This window comes from Ascaphus truei, chromosome 5 (assembly GCF_040206685.1).
Source record: "Ascaphus truei isolate aAscTru1 chromosome 5, aAscTru1.hap1, whole genome shotgun sequence".
Taxonomy (NCBI): domain Eukaryota; kingdom Metazoa; phylum Chordata; class Amphibia; order Anura; family Ascaphidae; genus Ascaphus; species Ascaphus truei.
In genome coordinates, this window is record NC_134487.1 from 228,354,014 (window position 1) to 228,368,244 (window position 14,231).

Below are 14,231 nucleotides of genomic sequence, written 5' to 3' on the forward strand. Positions count from 1 at the left end.
AGGTCTAGGAGCTCTGAAAATGAACGTGCGCGTCTTTCACTCTTCCCGAGGGACTTAGAAGAATTTTGTGATATTTTTTATTAAAATGGTGTATAAGGGTATATATATAAATATATTTTATGCACTGTATATGAGCTGGCGATTTCTAAGTCTGTGGTTCCGAGAGGGGGTAACCAGGCTCACTAATAAAGGTCAAGCCACTTGGCTGCCAGAATGCCCTCCTTCAGCACAGACCAGAAAGGCATTGTGATAAGCGTATCCCCGGTATAGTCAGGGGTTAATGGGAGTCGTCCCCTTCCCCCCAGTATACGGCCAGAACCATGGACCCGGTACTTGTCGTTCGGACTGTCTCCAACCAGCCATAATGTTGTGAGAGTGAAATTATGTCTAAGTCCAGCTTTGGTACATTAGAAGCAACTCTGAAACTTAACCTAAGCGTTTTTCGAAGCTACTTTTTGGCTAACTTCTTATAGGAAGGTCTAGGAGCTCTGAAAATGAACATGCGCGTCTTTCACTCTTCCCGAGGGACTTAGAAGAATTTTGTGATATTTTTTATTAAAATGGTGTATAAGGGTATATATATAAATATATTTTATGCACTGTATATGAGCTGGCGATTTCTAAGTCTGTGGTTCCGAGAGGGGGTAACCAGGCTCACTAATAAAGGTCAAGCCACTTGGCTGCCAGAATGCCCTGCTTCAGCACAGATCAGAAAGGCATTGTGATAAGCGTATCCCCGGTATAATCAGGGGTTAATGGGAGTCGTCCCCGTCCCCCTAGTATACGGCCAGAACCATGGACCCGGTACTTGTGGTTCGGACTGTCTCCAACCAGCCATAATGTTGTGAGTGAAATTATGTCTAAGTCCAGCTTTGGTACATTAGAAGCAACTCTGAAACTTAACCTAAGCGTTTTTCGAAGCTACTTTTTGGCTAACTTCTTATAGGAAGGTCTAGGAGCTCTGAAAATGAACGTGCGCGTCTTTCACTCTTCCCGAGGGACTTAGAAGAATTTTGTGATATTTTTTATTAAAATGGTGTATAAGGGTATATATATACTGTAAATATATTTTATGCACTGTATATGAGCTGGCGATTTCTAAGTATGTGGTTCCAAGAGGGGGTAACCAGGCTCACTAATAAAGGTCAAGCCACTTGGCTGCCAGAATGCCCTCCTTCAGCACAGACCAGAAAGGCATTGTGATAAGCGTATCCCCGGTATAGTCAGGGGTTAATGGGAGTCGTCCCCTTCCCCCCAGTATACGGCCAGAACCATGGACCCGGTACTTGTCGTTCGGACTGTCTCCAACCAGCCATAATGTTGTGAGAGTGAAATTATGTCTAAGTCCAGCTTTGGTACATTAGAAGCAACTCTGAAACTTAACCTAAGCGTTTTTCGAAGCTACTTTTTGCCTAACTTCTTATAGGAAGGTCTAGGAGCTCTGAGCTGAAAATGAACATGCGCGTCTTTCACTCTTCCCGAGGGACTTAGAAGAATTTTGTGATATTTTTTATTAAAATGGTGTATAAGGGTATATATATAAATATATTTTATGCACTGTATATGAGCTGGCGATTTCTAAGTCTGTGGTTCCGAGAGGGGGTAACCAGGCTCACTAATAAAGGTCAAGCCACTTGGCTGCCAGAATGCCCTCCTTCAGCACAGACCAGAAAGGCATTGTGATAAGCGTATCCCCGGTATAGTCAGGGGTTAATGGGAGTCGTCCCCTTCCCCCCAGTATACGGCCAGAACCATGGACCCGGTACTTGTCGTTCGGACTGTCTCCAACCAGCCATAATGTTGTGAGAGTGAAATTATGTCTAAGTCCAGCTTTGGTACATTAGAAGCAACTCTGAAACTTAACCTAAGCGTTTTTCGAAGCTACTTTTTGGCTAACTTCTTATAGGAAGGTCTAGGAGCTCTGAAAATGAACGTGCGCGTCTTTCACTCTTCCCGAGGGACTTAGAAGAATTTTGTGATATTTTTTATTAAAATGGTGTATAAGGGTATATATATAAATATATTTTATGCACTGTATATGAGCTGGCGATTTCTAAGTCTGTGGTTCCGAGAGGGGGTAACCAGGCTCACTAATAAAGGTCAAGCCACTTGGCTGCCAGAATGGCCTGCTTCAGCACAGACCAGAAAGGCATTGTGATAAGCGTATCCCCGGTATAGTCAGGGGTTAATGGGAGTCGTCCCCGTCCCCCCAGTATACGGCCAGAACCATGGACCCTGTACTTGTGGGTCGGACTGTCTCCAACCAGCCATAATGTTGTGAGAGTGAAATTATGTCTAAGTCCAGCTTTGGTACATTAGAAGCAACTCTGAAACTTAACCTAAGCGTTTTTCGAAGCTACTTTTTGGCTAACTTCTTATAGGAAGGTCTAGGAGCTCTGAAAATGAACGTGCGCGTCTTTCACTCTTCCCGAGGGACTTAGAAGAATTTTGTGATAATTTTTATTAAAATGGTGTATAAGGGTATATATATATAAATATATTTTATGCACTGTTTATGAGCTGGCGATTTCTAAGTCTGTGGTTCCGAGAGGGGGTAACCAGGCTCACTAATAAAGGTCAAGCCACTTGGCTGCCAGAATGCCCTGCTTCAGCACAGACCAGAAAGGCATTGTGATAAGCGTATCCCCGGTATAGTCAGGGGTTAATGGGAGTCGTCCCCGTCCCCCCAGTATACGGCCAGAACCATGGACCCTGTACTTGTGGGTCGGACTGTCTCCAACCAGCCATAATGTTGTGAGAGTGAAATTATGTCTAAGTCCAGCTTTGGTACATTAGAAGCAACTCTGAAACTTAACCTAAGCGTTTTTCGAAGCTACTTTTTGGCTAACTTCTTATAGGAAGGTCTAGGAGCTCTGAAAATGAACATGCGCGTCTTTCACTCTTCCCGAGGGACTTAGAAGAATTTTGTGATATTTTTATTAAAATGGTGTATAAGGGTATATGTATAAATATATTTTATGCACTGTATATGAGCTGGCGATTTCTAAGTCTGTGGTTCCGAGAGGGGGTAACCAGGCTCACTAATAAAGGTCAAGCCACTTGGCTGCCAGAATGCCCTCCTTCAGCGCAGACCAAAAAGGCATTGTGATAAGCGTATCCCCGGTATAGTCAGGGGTTAATGGGAGTCGTCCCCTTCCCCCCAGTATACGGCCAGAACCATGGACCCTGTACTTGTGGGTCGGACTGTCTCCAACCAGCCATAATGTTGTGAGAGTGAAATTATGTCTAAGTCCAGCTTTGGTACATTAGAAGCAACTCTGAAACTTAACCTAAGCGTTTTTCGAAGCTACTTTTTGGCTAACTTCTTATAGGAAGGTCTAGGAGCTCTGAAAATGAACGTGCGCGTCTTTCACTCTTCCCGAGGGACTTAGAAGAATTTTGTGATATTTTTTATTAAAATGGTGTATAAGGGTATATATATAAATATATTTTATGCACTGTATATGAGCTGGCGATTTCTAAGTCTGTGGTTCCGAGAGGGGGTAACCAGGCTCACTAATAAAGGTCAAGCCACTTGGCTGCCAGAATGCCCTCCTTCAGCACAGACCAGAAAGGCATTGTGATAAGCGTATCCCCGGTATAGTCAGAGGTTAATGGGAGTCGTCCCCGTCCCCCCAGTATACGGCAAGAACCATGGACCCGGTATTTGTGGTTCGGACTGTCTCCAACCAGCCATAATGTTGTGAGTGAAATTATGTCTAAGTCCAGCTTTGGTACATTAGAAGCAACTCTGAAACTTAACCTAAGCGTTTTTCGAAGCTACTTTTTGGCTAACTTCTTATAGGAAGGTCTAGGAGCTCTGAAAATGAACGTGCGCGTCTTTCACTCTTCCCGAGGGACTTAGAAGAATTTTGTGATAATTTTTATTAAAATGGTGTATAAGGGTATATATATATAAATATATTTTATGCACTGTATATGAGCTGGCGATTTCTAAGTCTGTGGTTCCGAGAGGGGGTAACCAGGCTCACTAATAAAGGTCAAGCCACTTGGCTGCCAGAATGCCCTGCTTCAGCACAGACCAGAAAGGCATTGTGATAAGCGTATCCCCGGTATAGTCAGGGGTTAATGGGAGTCGTCCCCGTCCCCCCAGTATACGGCCAGAACCATGGACCCGGTACTTGTGGTTCGGACTGTCTCCAACCAGCCATAATGTTGTGAGTGAAATTATGTCTAAGTCCAGCTTTGGTACATTAGAAGCAACTCTGAAACTTAACCTAAGCGTTTTTCGAAGCTACTTTTTGGCTAACTTCTTATAGGAAGGTCTAGGAGCTCTGAAAATGAACGTGCGCGTCTTTCACTCTTCCCGAGGGACTTAGAAGAATTTTGTGATATTTTTTATTAAAATGGTGTATAAGGGTATATATATAAATATATTTTATGCACTGTATATGAGCTGGCGATTTCTAAGTCTGTGGTTCCGAGAGGGGGTAACCAGGCTCACTAATAAAGGTCAAGCCACTTGGCTGCCAGAATGCCCTGCTTCAGCACAGACCAGAAAGGCATTGTGATAAGCGTATCCCCGGTATAGTCAGAGGTTAATGGGAGTCGTCCCCGTCCCCCCAGTATACGGCCAGAACCATGGACCCGGTACTTGTGGTTCGGACTGTCTCCAACTAGCCATAATGTTGTGAGTGAAATTATGTCTAAGTCCAGCTTTGGTACATTAGAAGCAACTCTGAAACTTAACCTAAGCGTTTTTCGAAGCTACTTTTTGGCTAACTTCTTATAGGAAGGTCTAGGAGCTCTGAAAATGAACGTGCGCGTCTTTCACTCTTCCCGAGGGACTTAGAAGAATTTTGTGATAATTTTTATTAAAATGGTGTATAAGGGTATATATATATAAATATATTTTATGCACTGTATATGAGCTGGCGATTTCTAAGTCTGTGGTTCCGAGAGGGGGTAACCAGGCTCACTAATAAAGGTCAAGCCACTTGGCTGCCAGAATGCCCTGCTTCAGCACAGACCAGAAAGGTATTGTGATAAGCGTATCCCCGGTATAGTCAGGGGTTAATGGGAGTCGTCCCCGTCCCCCCAGTAAACGGCCAGAACCATGGACCCGGTACTTGTGGTTCGGACTGTCTCCAACCAGCCATAATGTTGTGAGTGAAATTATGTCAAAGTCCAGCTTTGGTACATTAGAAGCAACTCTGAAACTTAACCTAAGCGTTTTTCGAAGCTACTTTTTGGCTAACTTCTTATAGGAAGGTCTAGGAGCTCTGAAAATGAACGTGCGCGTCTTTCACTCTTCCCGAGGGACTTAGAAGAATTTTGTGATATTTTTTATTAAAATGGTGTATAAGGGTATATATATAAATATATTTTATGCACTGTATATGAGCTGGCGATTTCTAAGTCTGTGGTTCCGAGAGGGGGTAACCAGGCTCACTAATAAAGGTCAAGCCACTTGGCTGCCAGAATGCCCTGCTTCAGCACAGACCAGAAAGGCATTGTGATAAGCGTATCCCCGGTATAGTCAGGGGTTAATGGGAGTCGTCCCCGTCCCCCCAGTATACGGCCAGAACCATGGACCCGGTACTTGTGGTTCGGACTGTCTCCAACCAGCCATAATGTTGTGAGTGAAATTATGTCTAAGTCCAGCTTTGGTACATTAGAAGCAACTCTGAAACTTAACCTAAGCGTTTTTCGAAGCTACTTTTTGGCTAACTTCTTATAGGAAGGTCTAGGAGCTCTGAAAATGAACGTGCGCGTCTTTCACTCTTCCCGAGGGACTTAGAAGAATTTTGTGATATTTTTTATTAAAATGGTGTATAAGGGTATATATATAAATATATTTTATGCACTGTATATGAGCTGGCGATTTCTAAGTCTGTGGTTCCGAGAGGGGGTAACCAGGCTCACTAATAAAGGTCAAGCCACTTGGCTGCCAGAATGCCCTCCTTCAGCACAGACCAGAAAGGCATTGTGATAAGCGTATCCCCGGTATAGTCAGGGGTTAATGGGAGTCGTCCCCTTCCCCCCAGTATACGGCCAGAACCATGGACCCGGTACTTGTCGTTCGGACTGTCTCCAACCAGCCATAATGTTGTGAGAGTGAAATTATGTCTAAGTCCAGCTTTGGTACATTAGAAGCAACTCTGAAACTTAACCTAAGCGTTTTTCGAAGCTACTTTTTGGCTAACTTCTTATAGGAAGGTCTAGGAGCTCTGAAAATGAACATGCGCGTCTTTCACTCTTCCCGAGGGACTTAGAAGAATTTTGTGATATTTTTTATTAAAATGGTGTATAAGGGTATATATATAAATATATTTTATGCACTGTATATGAGCTGGCGATTTCTAAGTCTGTGGTTCCGAGAGGGGGTAACCAGGCTCACTAATAAAGGTCAAGCCACTTGGCTGCCAGAATGCCCTCCTTCAGCACAGACCAGAAAGGCATTGTGATAAGCGTATCCCCGGTATAGTCAGGGGTTAATGGGAGTCGTCCCCTTCCCCCCAGTATACGGCCAGAACCATGGACCCGGTACTTGTCGTTCGGACTGTCTCCAACCAGCCATAATGTTGTGAGAGTGAAATTATGTCTAAGTCCAGCTTTGGTACATTAGAAGCAACTCTGAAACTTAACCTAAGCGTTTTTCGAAGCTACTTTTTGGCTAACTTCTTATAGGAAGGTCTAGGAGCTCTGAAAATGAACGTGCGCGTCTTTCACTCTTCCCGAGGGACTTAGAAGAATTTTGTGATATTTTTTATTAAAATGGTGTATAAGGGTATACCTGTATATATAAATATATTTTATGCACTGTATATGAGCTGGCGATTTCTAAGTCTGTGGTTCCGAGAGGGGGTAACCAGGCTCACTAATAAAGGTCAAGCCACTTGGCTGCCAGAATGGCCTGCTTCAGCACAGACCAGAAAGGCATTGTGATAAGCGTATCCCCGGTATAGTCAGGGGTTAATGGGAGTCGTCCCCGTCCCCCCAGTATACGGCCAGAACCATGGACCCTGTACTTGTGGGTCGGACTGTCTCCAACCAGCCATAATGTTGTGAGAGTGAAATTATGTCTAAGTCCAGCTTTGGTACATTAGAAGCAACTCTGAAACTTAACCTAAGCGTTTTTCGAAGCTACTTTTTGGCTAACTTCTTATAGGAAGGTCTAGGAGCTCTGAAAATGAACGTGCACGTCTTTCACTCTTCCCGAGGGACTTAGAAGAATTTTGTGATAATTTTTATTAAAATGGTGTATAAGGGTATATATATATAAATATATTTTATGCACTGTTTATGAGCTGGCGATTTCTAAGTCTGTGGTTCCGAGAGGGGGTAACCAGGCTCACTAATAAAGGTCAAGCCACTTGGCTGCCAGAATGCCCTGCTTCAGCACAGACCAGAAAGGCATTGTGATAAGCGTATCCCCGGTATAGTCAGGGGTTAATGGGAGTCGTCCCCGTCCCCCCAGTATACGGCCAGAACCATGGACCCGGTACTTGTGGTTCGGACTGTCTCCAACCAGCCATAATGTTGTGAGTGAAATTATGTCTAAGTCCAGCTTTGGTACATTAGAAGCAACTCTGAAACTTAACCTAAGCGTTTTTCGAAGCTACTTTTTGGCTAACTTCTTATAGGAAGGTCTAGGAGCTCTGAAAATGAACGTGCGCGTCTTTCACTCTTCCCGAGGGACTTAGAAGAATTTTGTGATATTTTTTATTAAAATGGTGTATAAGGGTATATATATAAATATATTTTATGCACTGTATATGAGCTGGCGATTTCTAAGTCTGTGGTTCCGAGAGGGGGTAACCAGGCTCACTAATAAAGGTCAAGCCACTTGGCTGCCAGAATGCCCTCCTTCAGCACAGACCAGAAAGGCATTGTGATAAGCGTATCCCCGGTATAGTCAGGGGTTAATGGGAGTCGTCCCCTTCCCCCCAGTATACGGCCAGAACCATGGACCCGGTACTTGTCGTTCGGACTGTCTCCAACCAGCCATAATGTTGTGAGAGTGAAATTATGTCTAAGTCCAGCTTTGGTACATTAGAAGCAACTCTGAAACTTAACCTAAGCGTTTTTCGAAGCTACTTTTTGGCTAACTTCTTATAGGAAGGTCTAGGAGCTCTGAAAATGAACATGCGCGTCTTTCACTCTTCCCGAGGGACTTAGAAGAATTTTGTGATATTTTTTATTAAAATGGTGTATAAGGGTATATATATAAATATATTTTATGCACTGTATATGAGCTGGCGATTTCTAAGTCTGTGGTTCCGAGAGGGGGTAACCAGGCTCACTAATAAAGGTCAAGCCACTTGGCTGCCAGAATGCCCTCCTTCAGCACAGACCAGAAAGGCATTGTGATAAGCGTATCCCCGGTATAGTCAGGGGTTAATGGGAGTCGTCCCCTTCCCCCCAGTATACGGCCAGAACCATGGACCCGGTACTTGTCGTTCGGACTGTCTCCAACCAGCCATAATGTTATGAGAGTGAAATTATGTCTAAGTCCAGCTTTGGTACATTAGAAGCAACTCTGAAACTTAACCTAAGCGTTTTTCGAAGCTACTTTTTGGCTAACTTCTTATAGGAAGGTCTAGGAGCTCTGAAAATGAACGTGCGCGTCTTTCACTCTTCCCGAGGGACTTAGAAGAATTTTGTGATATTTTTTATTAAAATGGTGTATAAGGGTATATATATAAATATATTTTATGCACTGTATATGAGCTGGCGATTTCTAAGTCTGTGGTTCCGAGAGGGGGTAACCAGGCTCACTAATAAAGGTCAAGCCACTTGGCTGCCAGAATGGCCTGCTTCAGCACAGACCAGAAAGGCATTGTGATAAGCGTATCCCCGGTATAGTCAGGGGTTAATGGGAGTCGTCCCCGTCCCCCCAGTATACGGCCAGAACCATGGACCCGGTACTTGTGGGTCGGACTGTCTCCAACCAGCCATAATGTTGTGAGAGTGAAATTATGTCTAAGTCCAGCTTTGGTACATTAGAAGCAACTCTGAAACTTAACCTAAGCGTTTTTCGAAGCTACTTTTTGGCTAACTTCTTATAGGAAGGTCTAGGAGCTCTGAAAATGAACGTGCGCGTCTTTCACTCTTCCCGAGGGACTTAGAAGAATTTTGTGATAATTTTTATTAAAATGGTGTATAAGGGTATATATATAAATATATTTTATGCACTGTATATGAGCTGGCGATTTCTAAGTCTGTGGTTCCGAGAGGGGGTAACCAGGCTCACTAATAAAGGTCAAGCCACTTGGCTGCCAGAATGGCCTGCTTCAGCACAGACCAGAAAGGCATTGTGATAAGCGTATCCCCGGTATAGTCAGGGGTTAATGGGAGTCGTCCCCGTCCCCCCAGTATACGGCCAGAACCATGGACCCTGTACTTGTGGGTCGGACTGTCTCCAACCAGCCATAATGTTGTGAGAGTGAAATTATGTCTAAGTCCAGCTTTGGTACATTAGAAGCAACTCTGAAACTTAACCTAAGCGTTTTTCGAAGCTAATTTTTGGCTAACTTCTTATAGGAAGGTCTAGGAGCTCTTAAAATGAACGTGCACGTCTTTCACTCTTCCCGAGGGACTTAGAAGAATTTTGTGATAATTTTTATTAAAATGGTGTATAAGGGTATATATATATAAATATATTTTATGCACTGTTTATGAGCTGGCGATTTCTAAGTCTGTGGTTCCGAGAGGGGGTAACCAGGCTCACTAATAAAGGTCAAGCCACTTGGCTGCCAGAATGCCCTGCTTCAGCACAGACCAGAAAGGCATTGTGATAAGCGTATCCCCGGTATAGTCAGGGGTTAATGGGAGTCGTCCCCGTCCCCCCAGTATACGGCCAGAACCATGGACCCTGTACTTGTGGGTCGGACTGTCTCCAACCAGCCATAATGTTGTGAGAGTGAAATTATGTCTAAGTCCAGCTTTGGTACATTAGAAGCAACTCTGAAACTTAACCTAAGCGTTTTTCGAAGCTACTTTTTGGCTAACTTCTTATAGGAAGGTCTAGGAGCTCTGAAAATGAACGTGCGCGTCTTTCACTCTTCCCGAGGGACTTAGAAGAATTTTGTGATATTTTTTATAAAAATGGTGTATAAGGGTATATATATAAATATGTTTTATGCACTGTATATGAGCTGGCGATTTCTAAGTCTGTGGTTCCGAGAGGGGGTAACCAGGCTCACTAATAAAGGTCAAGCCACTTGGCTGCCAGAATGCCCTGCTTCAGCACAGACCAGAAAGGTATTGTGATAAGCGTATCCCCGGTATAGTCAGGGGTTAATGGGAGTCGTCCCCGTCCCCCCAGTATACGGCCAGAACCATGGACCCGGTACTTGTGGTTCGGACTGTCTCCAACCAGCCATAATGTTGTGAGTGAAATTATGTCTAAGTCCAGCTTTGGTACATTAGAAGCAACTCTGAAACTTAACCTAAGCGTTTTTCGAAGCTACTTTTTGGCTAACTTCTTATAGGAAGGTCTAGGAGCTCTGAAAATGAACGTGCGCGTCTTTCACTCTTCCCGAGGGACTTAGAAGAATTTTGTGATATTTTTTATTAAAATGGTGTATAAGGGTATATATATAAATATATTTTATGCACTGTATATGAGCTGGCGATTTCTAAGTCTGTGGTTCCGAGAGGGGGTAACCAGGCTCACTAATAAAGGTCAAGCCACTTGGCTGCCAGAATGCCCTCCTTCAGCACAGACCAGAAAGGCATTGTGATAAGCGTATCCCCGGTATAGTCAGGGGTTAATGGGAGTCGTCCCCTTCCCCCCAGTATACGGCCAGAACCATGGACCCGGTACTTGTCGTTCGGACTGTCTCCAACCAGCCATAATGTTGTGAGAGTGAAATTATGTCTAAGTCCAGCTTTGGTACATTAGAAGCAACTCTGAAACTTAACCTAAGCGTTTTTCGAAGCTACTTTTTGGCTAACTTCTTATAGGAAGGTCTAGGAGCTCTGAAAATGAACATGCGCGTCTTTCACTCTTCCCGAGGGACTTAGAAGAATTTTGTGATATTTTTTATTAAAATGGTGTATAAGGGTATATATATAAATATATTTTATGCACTGTATATGAGCTGGCGATTTCTAAGTCTGTGGTTCCGAGAGGGGGTAACCAGGCTCACTAATAAAGGTCAAGCCACTTGGCTGCCAGAATGGCCTGCTTCAGCACAGACCAGAAAGGCATTGTGATAAGCGTATCCCCGGTATAGTCAGGGGTTAATGGGAGTCGTCCCCGTCCCCCCAGTATACGGCCAGAACCATGGACCCTGTACTTGTGGGTCGGACTGTCTCCAACCAGCCATAATGTTGTGAGAGTGAAATTATGTCTAAGTCCAGCTTTGGTACATTAGAAGCAACTCTGAAACTTAACCTAAGCGTTTTTCGAAGCTACTTTTTGGCTAACTTCTTATAGGAAGGTCTAGGAGCTCTGAAAATGAACGTGCGCGTCTTTCACTCTTCCCGAGGGACTTAGAAGAATTTTGTGATATTTTTTATTAAAATGGTGTATAAGGGTATATATATAAATATATTTGATGCACTGTATATGAGCTGGCGATTTCTACGTCTGTGGTTCCGAGAGGGGGTAACCAGGCTCACTAATAAAGGTCAAGCCACTTGGCTGCCAGAATGGCCTGCTTCAGCACAGACCAGAAAGGCATTGTGATAAGCGTATCCCCGGTATAGTCAGGGGTTAATGGGAGTCGTCCCCGTCCCCCCAGTATACGGCCAGAACCATGGACCCGGTACTTGTGGGTCGGACTGTCTCCAACCAGCCATAATGTTGTGAGAGTGAAATTATGTCTAAGTCCAGCTTTGGTACATTAGAAGCAACTCTGAAACTTAACCTAAGCGTTTTTCGAAGCTACATTTTGGCTAACTTCTTATAGGAAGGTCTAGGAGCTCTGAAAATGAACGTGCGCGTCTTTCACTCTTCCCGAGGGACTTAGAAGAATTTTGTGATATTTTTTATTAAAATGGTGTATAAGGGTATATATATAAATATATTTTATGCACTGTATATGAGCTGGCGATTTCTAAGTCTGTGGTTCCGAGAGGGGATAACCAGGCTCACTAATAAAGGTCAAGCCACTTGGCTGCCAGAATGGCCTGCTTCAGCACAGACCAGAAAGGCATTGTGATAAGCGTATCCCCGGTATAGTCAGGGGTTAATGGGAGTCGTCCCCGTCCCCCCAGTATACGGCCAGAACCATGGACCCTGTACTTGTGATTCGGACTGTCTCCAACCAGCCATAATGTTGTGAGAGTGAAATTATGTCTAAGTCCAGCTTTGGTACATTAGAAGCAACTCTGAAACTTAACCTAAGCGTTTTTCGAAGCTACTTTTTGGCTAACTTCTTATAGGAAGGTCTAGGAGCTCTGAAAATGAACGTGCGCGTCTTTCACTCTTCCCGAGGGACTTAGAAGAATTTTGTGATAATTTTTATTAAAATGGTGTATAAGGGTATATATATAAATATATTTTATGCACTGTATATGAGCTGGCGATTTCTAAGTCTGTGGTTCCGAGAGGGGGTAACCAGGCTCACTAATAAAGGTCAAGCCACTTGGCTGCCAGAATGGCCTGCTTCAGCACAGACCAGAAAGGCATTGTGATAAGCGTATCCCCGGTATAGTCAGGGGTTAATGGGAGTCGTCCCCGTCCCCCCAGTATACGGCCAGAACCATGGACCCTGTACTTGTGGGTCGGACTGTCTCCAACCAGCCATAATGTTGTGAGAGTGAAATTATGTCTAAGTCCAGCTTTGGTACATTAGAAGCAACTCTGAAACTTAACCTAAGCGTTTTTCGAAGCTACTTTTTGGCTAACTTCTTATACGAAGGTCTAGGAGCTCTGAAAATGAACGTGCGCGTCTTTCACTCTTCCCGAGGGACTTAGAAGAATTTTGTGATATTTTTTATTAAAATGGTGTATAAGGGTATATATATAAATATATTTGATGCACTGTATATGAGCTGGCGATTTCTAAGTCTGTGGTTCCGAGAGGGGGTAACCAGGCTCACTAATAAAGGTCAAGCCACTTGGCTGCCAGAATGGCCTGCTTCAGCACAGACCAGAAAGGCATTGTGATAAGCGTATCCCCGGTATAGTCAGGGGTTAATGGGAGTCGTCCCCGTCCCCCCAGTATACGGCCAGAACCATGGACCCGGTACTTGTGGGTCGGACTGTCTCCAACCAGCCATAATGTTGTGAGAGTGAAATTATGTCTAAGTCCAGCTTTGGTACATTAGAAGCAACTCTGAAACTTAACCTAAGCGTTTTTCGAAGCTACATTTTGGCTAACTTCTTATAGGAAGGTCTAGGAGCTCTGAAAATGAACGTGCGCGTCTTTCACTCTTCCCGAGGGACTTAGAAGAATTTTGTGATAATTTTTATTAAAATGGTGTATAAGGGTATATATATAAATATATTTTATGCACTGTATATGAGCTGGCGATTTCTAAGTCTGTGGTTCCGAGAGGGGGTAACCAGGCTCACTAATAAAGGTCAAGCCACTTGGCTGCCAGAATGGCCTGCTTCAGCACAGACCAGAAAGGCATTGTGATAAGCGTATCCCCGGTATAGTCAGGGGTTAATGGGAGTCGTCCCCGTCCCCCCAGTATACGGCCAGAACCATGGACCCTGTACTTGTGGGTCGGACTGTCTCCAACCAGCCATAATGTTGTGAGAGTGAAATTATGTCTAAGTCCAGCTTTGGTACATTAGAAGCAACTCTGAAACTTAACCTAAGCGTTTTTCGAAGCTACTTTTTGGCTAACTTCTTATAGGAAGGTCTAGGAGCTCTTAAAATGAACGTGCACGTCTTTCACTCTTCCCGAGGGACTTAGAAGAATTTTGTGATAATTTTTATTAAAATGGTGTATAAGGGTATATATATATAAATATATTTTATGCACTGTTTATGAGCTGGCGATTTCTAAGTCTGTGGTTCCGAGAGGGGGTAACCAGGCTCACTAATAAAGGTCAAGCCACTTGGCTGCCAGAATGCCCTGCTTCAGCACAGACCAGAAAGGCATTGTGATAAGCGTATCCCCGGTATAGTCAGGGGTTAATGGGAGTCGTCCCCGTCCCCCCAGTATACGGCCAGAACCATGGACCCTGTACTTGTGGGTCGGACTGTCTCCAACCAGCCATAATGTTGTGAGAGTGAAATTATGTCTAAGTCCAGCTTTGGTACATTAGAAGCAACTCTGAAACTTAACCTAAGCGTTTTTCG